The following is an 8750-nucleotide window of genomic DNA, read 5'->3' on the forward strand; positions in this document are numbered from 1 at the left end:
CAATTATTTAACTCCAAAATAAATCCTGATGGGAGGTGGAGTTGCATCGTCCCGACGGTCAACGCAGCAACTCTTGCATTATTGCCTACCCGGAAATCAACTTCTCCTCTTTTCACGCTTCTACTTCTTATCATTCCCTGCATCGAATTACAAATATGGGCAACCGATCCGGTATCAAATACCCAAGAATTAATATAAGAATCAGCAAGAAAAATTTCTGTAATGTGAATAGCAAGTGTACCTGCTGCGGCTGTACCCTTACCGCCGCGATCCTTAATAGAGGCCAAGTACTGCTTGCAATTCCTTTTCCAGTGACCAAGTTCTTTGCAATAAAAGCACTCTGCATCTGCAGCTGGTCCAGCCTTGGGCTTTTGATTTGGCTTGGATACTGTATCCTTTGCCTTGCCCTTCTTCTTTTGAGACTTACCCTTCTTCTTAAAGTTGGGTTTGTTTTGGACCGCCATCACATGGCCGCTGCTGCCAGCGCTTTTCTTTATGTCCCCCTCTGCTGTTTTCAGCATGCCACATAGTTCATTGAGGCCCCTCTCCGCCCCATGCATATGGTAGTTCGTGATGAAGTTTCCATAGCTGGGGGGAAGAGATGCTAAAATGAAGTCAGTGGCCAACTCTTGGCTTATTAGGAAGCCTAGCTTCTCCAACCTCTGACTGTAACCAACCATTTTGATTACATGTGGCCCAACTGCTGCGCCTTCTGCTAGCTTGCATTCCAGAAAGGCTTTGGACACATTGAACCTTTCAGTCCTAGCCTGAGTCTGGAACATATCCTTGAGCGCCACGATCATATCGTACACCTCATGGTTTGTCTCAAACTGCATCTGGAGCTCAGGCTCCATGCAAGCAAGCATTAGGCAACTCACTTCAAGATTAGCATCCATTGCTTTCTTGTAAGCGGTTTTAGCTGCAGCAGTTGCATTTTCACCAGGATCCTCTGGCAGTGGGGTGTCTAGAACGTCTTCCTTTTTTTCAGCCCTGAGAACAATTCTCAGGTTACGGATCCAATCCGTATAGTTTGTTCCATTTAACTTATCCTTTTCAAGAATTGATCGCAAAGTAAATGTTGGTGTGCTAGGTGCCATCTACAACAAAATAATGCAAAATACTAAGACAAAAATACCCATGACAGAGTAAATCATATTAAACATTTAATAGTCTACTCCCACTAAAATCAATATCCCTCGATTGATACTTAGTGATTCAGAACCCACAACTAACAAGTCTACTAGTGAGCTTTAGCATCACCGCTAGAAGACAAGGTAGATCGGTAAGCAACTCCTTGCTAATCATATCATATATATGACTCCTGTTGTTGGGTGACATCTCTATGTCTCGGCTCCCAACCTTATGCCTCAAAGTCCTTAACCATTAAGCTGACTTTGTTTAAGTTAACCAACCCTTTCTGCAGTTCGTATCCGATACAAACCTATCTAGTCAAGGAAAACTGGTGGCACCCTAATTTCATAGACCCACCACCAATTGTACAAGACTTATGATAGTGCAAGGTTTGGAGAGGCATTAAAGCTTAAACATTTATGAGGGATCGTCCTACTTATAACATCGCACGCAAGGAATTATATGCAATATAAACAAGTAGAACAATAAGAATGGCATTCACACAACAGTTGTGATTCGGTATGGCTTGCTGTCACATGGTGATCCCCATCTCCAATAATCTGTCCATCACGATGATCTCCATCTCCATGATATAGGTATGCCATCCTCCAGGTGATGAGTCCTTCAAGACCTATCTAACGTATGCTGGTAAACAAATTACATATACGCTTTGGATCATCACATGTTGACACGCAGGTCATTACATTAAATTTGGACAATACATGTGGCTCCAGCCGTATTGCCCTGGTCACGACACGCAGGTCATGAATAATTTATTAACATGCATCATATGTATGGAAATTCCACTGGAAATCTCATGCGGTTGATCAAATCAACCCAAATCCGAGACTTTCGACCCGAAGAAGATTACACTCATGACGTTGATCTGTTACGTCAATCTACTAGTTGTGTACGCTGTTAGCCCCGATGGTGATTCCAGCCGGTAGGGGCAAGTCGCGCACATAACAGAGAAGGACGAACTGATCTCTCCAGTCATATCCGATGTAATCGACTTCAACCCTTTATAACCAATTGATCTAATCAAACCGTGCATCAAGTAGATCCATCTCATGAACCTAGATCCAGACCTAAAACTACGCAGAACCTGCTCCGATACCACTGTAGGATTACGGGGAGGCTACGCTAGCGCAAAACAAAAATTTTCATCCCCATAATACCAAGAACTACTGCGGTTATAGGTCATGGAATTACCACTAGACGCGCAGAGCAGCGGAAGACGTCTCGATGTAGACGAACGCGTCGAGCAGTGCCGTGCAGTCGCCGACGTCCTTCACGTCCTCGCACGGTTCGCCCAAGTGCTCCAGATGTAGCACCTCCGAGGTATCCACACGTACAGGGAGGAAGCGCCGCGTACCGAACTGCTAGGTTCGCGACGGCGGCTTGGCGAGGGCGAGAGGTGGGCGGCGGCTGTTAGTTCGCTGGTGGCGAATTAGGTTATCCTTAACTGCGCCCCGCCCCTCATTATATAGGCGTTATGGTGGGCTTCTGACGCCGAGGCCCATCATTAACCCTAAAGCCCAGTCTAATTTCGGATCTAATCCGAATTAGGCTTCCTTCCCCTTAAGTGTGTGACCCTATAGGTTCACGTACAAATAGACATAGCCCGAGTACTCTTACTTGGCCCAATAATTGACAGCGGCCTCTAGCAAGACATGTCAACTCCTATGTGTACGTAAAGATCATATCAGACGAACCATTGCGACATTAAGTACATGCTGTTCCCTTTGTCTCACGATATTTGGTCTAGCTCTAAGCTGACCTCTCTTTCTCGATACTGTGAATTGGAATCCTTTCAATGGTTAACTCTTAACCCTAGCACGACCATGCATTTCTTGATCCAATCACTCGAGGGGCCCAGAGATATCTCTCTCACAAAGAGAGGGACAAATTCCATCTTGACTGACCATGCCTCATAGCATGCTTCCTGACAAACCCAAAACTACCTTTATAACTACCCAGTTACGGGATAGCGTTTGATAGTCCCTAAGTAAGTCAATTCACATCTTGAGAACATGCGACAATCTCAGGTCTAAGGATACAGTATTCATGTTGCAAGAAGAGAACTATATTACAATATCTCACGTTGGGTCGGTCCAGCCTCATGTCATACATGCGCCCACATTATTAACTTAACATCTCCATGTTCATGACTTGTGAAATGTAGTCATCAACTAATACATGTGCTAGTCATCGACTCTGACTAGGGACATCATTTAGAATAACCATATAAGTAAAGAATCTCACAAACAATTCACATAATTGCTAATCAATACAAGGTGCCTTCCATGGATATTCAATTAAGCAATATATATATCATGGATACAAAGAAATATGCTCATCTCTATGATTATCTCTAGGGCATATTTCTAACAGTTTCATCCCGTCACGAGTGACTCTCCAAACACCTAGATCAATGGCCTCTAGGTAACAAGCCATTCTAGCACTATAATATGGGAAGTTAGTGCCGTCGAAGTGTGGTGGCCTACGGGTATCCATCCCTTCCTCTAAAAAGCGTCGGCTCTTTTAGCGGTGAAGCTAAAGCGTTTCAAATGAGCCAAACCGGGCTTTGATACCACTTGTAGGAAACGGGTGACGCCTAAGAGGGGGGGGGGTGAATTAGGACTTCTAAAACTTTTACTAAACTAGGCCACAATTAAATCCCTAGAGCAAAACCTATGCAAATAATCAAAACTAGAATGTGCAAACTCGGTTTTGTCTAAGTGTTGCTATCTCTACCGCAAAGGCTAAGTTTCAATCTACACTAAATAAGTATGACAATAAGATTGAAACTTAAATGCTTAATATAAATGCGGAATGTGAAGAGCTAAGTAGAGAAGCAAACTCTCGTGGATGACGCCGGTATTTTTACCGAGGTATCCGGAACCACGCAAGGTCCCGACTAATCCTCGTTGGTGCCCCTACGCAAAGGGAAGCCCACGCGAGGGCCAAGCACCACGGTCGAGTAACTCCGTAGAGAGCCGCGGGCCTTCTCCACGCGCAAGTGGTGCTCCGCTTCCGGCTCCTCTCGGACGCTCCCCGCCGTCTCCACTATCGAGCTTCCGGCCGAAAACGCCGCGGGCCTCATTCCCTCCGGTACACGGTGGCGGCCGTGACACAAACGCGGTTGTCACGGTCTCGCAAGACTCTCGCCCCACTCGGTACAATTACAACGACTCACGCAAGAGCCGAGGGGTTGTGTGGTTTTACAAAACTCGCTCAACTAACTAGGATTCACCTAGAGCAAGCGCTAAAGCGGTCTAACTAACCTAAGCACTTCGCAAAGCACCTACGCTAATCACCGAGTGATTCTATTAAGCACTTGGGTGTTTGAGCTCTTAGAAATGTGCACTATATGCCTTGGTATGTTGCTTGGGCTCCCACTCCTGAGAATGGCCGGTTGGGGTGGTATTTATAGCCTCCACACCCCCAACTAGCCGTTGGACTGAAAGCAGCAGCTTTCTATCGTCGGGTGCACCGGACAGTCCGGTGCACCACCGGACACTGCACAGTAGATGTCCGGTGCACGCCACGTCAGCCGACCGTTGGCGCCTGTAGCAGTCGACCGTTGGATCCGACCGTTGCCGTCTGCCCGTTGGCACACCGGACAGTCCGGTGCACATCGGACAGTCCGGTGCTACAGCCAGAGAGCGCCTGTCTGCGGCCTCTCTGCGCAGACTGTCCGGTGCCTCACCGGACAGTCCGGTGCACACCGGACACCGATGTCTGGTGCGCCACCAGGCGCTGGCTGACAGCCCTCGTCTTGGATTTCTTCGCTGATTTCTTCGGGCTTCTTTGTTCTTGAGTATTGGACTCCTATGCATCTTTTTATGTCTTCTTTTGAGGTGTTGCATCCTCATTGCCTTGGTCCAATTCTCTTCGCATCCTGTGAACTATAATTATAAACACTAGCAAACATATTAGTCCACAAGTTGTGTTAATCATCAAACACCAAAACTTACTTAGCCAAATGGCCCGGGGTCCATTTTCCTTACAATTATAGAACATGCCAGAGCTAGATTGGATGAAATATAGGTATAGGTAAGGGCTTCGACACTATAGAGACGCATACAACAACCAAACGCTGGTATGGACTAGAATGTTAGCAGCCGTGACGATGGTGTAGAGAAGGAGACAAGTGATTCAAGCGCGGGACAACAGGTGGAATTGTTGGGCCGCAGAAGCCGCAAGCCCAGCTCGAGGATTTTAGGAGCATAATAGATTCGTTGAGTCATACGGCCCATATTGGTGTATGTAATAAATACTAGAGAGTGTTAGTTCCTGGACAGTTTTGATCATTAGTAAGACAAAACTCTGACCGAGTAGTTCGGCTAGTCGTCGACAACCAAGAGTGCTAACAAGTGGTATCAAAGACCATTTCGATTTGGCGGACTTCCTCCACTTCACCAGGAGCGTGAAGATGGCAGGGGCGTCAGATCCCAACCTGGCCACGGCGCTCGCAGCGCAGTCCTAGTCCAGTCCATCAAGACGCAGTCCAAGACCTTGGCCCCCCATTCCAAGATCCTACAGCAACTCTACGATCGTTTGGAGTCCTAGGACCACCGATGGGGTGGATTGGAGAAGGCGGTCCATGCCAACACGGAGAACATCGCCAAGCTGCACGATAAACTGGGTCAGACTATCGATACCTAGATTACGGAGATGCAGGCAGCCCAGCAGGAGCGCGCCGACAACATGGTGGCGCATGCCTCCACCCGTCTGGCTACGATGGAGAATGTCACCAAGGTGTTCGAGTCTTGGCACCCAAGGATGGAGGGCTCGGTTGAGACGATTCAGACGTCTGTAGAGGCAGTGCGCTCAGAACTCGCCAGAGTTTCTCACATCCTGGAGCGGGATGAATCGAACAATCGAGCGGCCACAGGTCAGTTCAAGTCGAAGGCGCAGTGCCCACCTGCGGCCATGCCATACGTCGATGACCCGGGACAGCAAGGCTATGTTCCACATCCTCGGGAGTTTGGTTTTGGGGAGTCATTGTAAACCCAACTCCCGAACAACGGTACGTATGATCAGGCTCCCTTCCATCACCATGTACCATTTTAGTACCATGAGGAATATGCGCCTGCGATGAATCACACGTACCGGGATTTCTCGGGGGGTTATGGTCAGGGTCCGCCGAGTTCGGGTTCCTTGGGCAATCTTCCGAAGTTGAACTTTCCGATGTTTGATGGAGAGAACCCTAAGCTATGGCAATCTCGATGTGAGGCCTATTTTCACATGTACACAGTGGATCCTAGTGTGTGGGTTCAGGTTGCATATATGCAGTTTACCGGTCCAGCTGCGAGGTGGTTATAGTCTATAGAGTTCAGGCTTTCGCACATTTCTTGGGGGGTTGCCACCTAATGCAGGATAGGTTTGCCAAAAATCAACACCAATCCTTGCTCAGACGACTGTTTCATATCCGACATATGGGCACCGTGTCATCTTATGTGGAGGAGTTTGCCCAGTTAATCGATCAGCTTAATGCATACTAAAAGGGAAATAGGGTTAACCATTTCCTATAATTAATTTTGGTGGTTGATCGTCAACACAAACTCATGGACTAACTAGTTTGTCTAGAACTCATGTATTACAGGTGCATAAGGTTCAACATAAACCAAGAAAGAAATCAAGTTAGGGACTCAATTTGAAACGGAGCAAAGAACTTAAGTGGGCTGAAAAGTGGCGCACCGGACTGTCCGGTGTGCCACCGGACAGTGTCCGCTGCACTAGGACCGTACAGATGTTAACCAGCCACTCTCGGGAATTCAAGGGCGCCCTCCGCTATAATTCACCGGACTGTCCGGTGTGCCACCGGACTGTCCGGTGAGCCAGTGGAGCAACGGCTATCTGCGCCAATGGTCGACTACAAAAGTACCTGCCACGGTGAACAATGTGCGACAGAAGTCAGAGGGGCACCGGACTGTCCGGTGCCGCAAGAGGACAAAGCTCCAACGGTCGACTCGGCTCCAAACTCTAACGGTTGGGTGACGTGGCAGCGCACCGGGCACTGAACAGTGTCTGTCCGGTGACGCACCGGACTGTCCGGTGCGCCCATCGCCAGCAGCCTCCCCAACGGCTACCAAAGTGGTTGGGGGCTATAAATACCCCCCCAACCACCACAACCTTGGGCATCCAAGTTTTCTGAAGATCACATTCAATATAAGAGCTCTAGCATTCATTCCAAGACACAATACAAAAGATCAAATCCCCTCCAAGTCCCAAATTCATTCCAAACACTTAGTGGCTTGTGAGAGAGAGATTTTTGTGTTCATTTGCGCTCTTGTCGCTTGGATTGCCTTTCTTCTTTTCCTATTCTTATTCTCAAGTGCTTTGTAAGCGAGGCAAGAGACACCAAGTATGTGGTGGTCCTTGCGGGGTCTTAGTGACCCGTGAGATTAAGGAAGAAGGCTCACTCGGTCTAAGTGACCGTTTGAGAGAGGGAAAGTGTTGAAATAGACCCGGTCTTTGTGACCTCCTCAACGGGGTCTAGGTTCTTTGGAACCGAACCTTGGTAAAATAAATCATCGTGTTCACTCGCCTTATTTCTTGGTTGATTTGTTTTCCCTCTCTTTCGGACTTGAATTTAATTCTAACGCTAACCCCCGGCTTGTAGTGTGTGTTTAAAGTTATAAATTTCAGGTTTCGCCTATTCACCCCCCCTCTAGGTGACTTTCAATTGGTATCAGAGCCAGTGCTTCATTAAGAGCCTAACCAACTCAAAGTGATGTCTGGAGATCACGCCAAGAGGGAGATCATGACCGACGACAAGTCCGTAAGCTCAGGGAGGACTCTCTCAAGGGAGTCCGGCAACAAAAACAAGGAGGAATCCTCTTCCTCCATCAAGTCGCATCGAAGAGGTGACAAGAAGAAGATGAAGAAAGTGGTCTACTACGAGACCGACTCTTCGTCACCCTCCACATCGAGCTCCGAGTTGTCCACTACTTCTAAGGGCCATGAGCGCAAGAAGTATAGTAAGATGTCCTTACGCTATCCCCGTATTTCAAAACGTGCTCCATTACTTTCTGTTCCCCTAGGAAAACCACCATATTTTGATGGTGAAGATTATTGTATGTGGAGTGATAAAATGAGGCATCATCTAACCTCACTCCACGAAAGCATATGGGACATAGTTGAATTTGGAGCGCAGGTACCACAAGTGGGGGACAAGGATTACGACTCAGACGAGGTCGCCCAAATTAGGCACTTTAACTCCCAAGCCACATCTATACTCCTCGCCTCCTTGTGTCAAGAGGAGTATAACAAGGTACAAGGGTTAAAGAGCGCCAAAGAAATTTGGGACGTCCTCAAGACCACGCACGAAGGGGACGAGGCGACCAAGATCACCAAGCGGGAGACGATCGAGGGGGAGCTCGGTCGGTTCATCCTCAACAAAGGAGAAGAGCCGCAAGCAATGTATAACCGGCTAAAGACCATGGTGAACCAAGTGCGCAACCTCGGGAGCACCAAGTGGGATGACCATGAAATGGTCAAGGTTATTCTTAGATCATTTGTTTTTCGTAATCCCACTCAAGTGCAACTAATCCGTGGAGACCCTAGATATAAACAGATGTCTCCCGAGGAAGTAATTGACAAGTTTGTGA

Source organism: Zea mays, chromosome 8, assembly GCF_902167145.1.
Source record: "Zea mays cultivar B73 chromosome 8, Zm-B73-REFERENCE-NAM-5.0, whole genome shotgun sequence".
NCBI lineage: Eukaryota > Viridiplantae > Streptophyta > Magnoliopsida > Poales > Poaceae > Zea > Zea mays.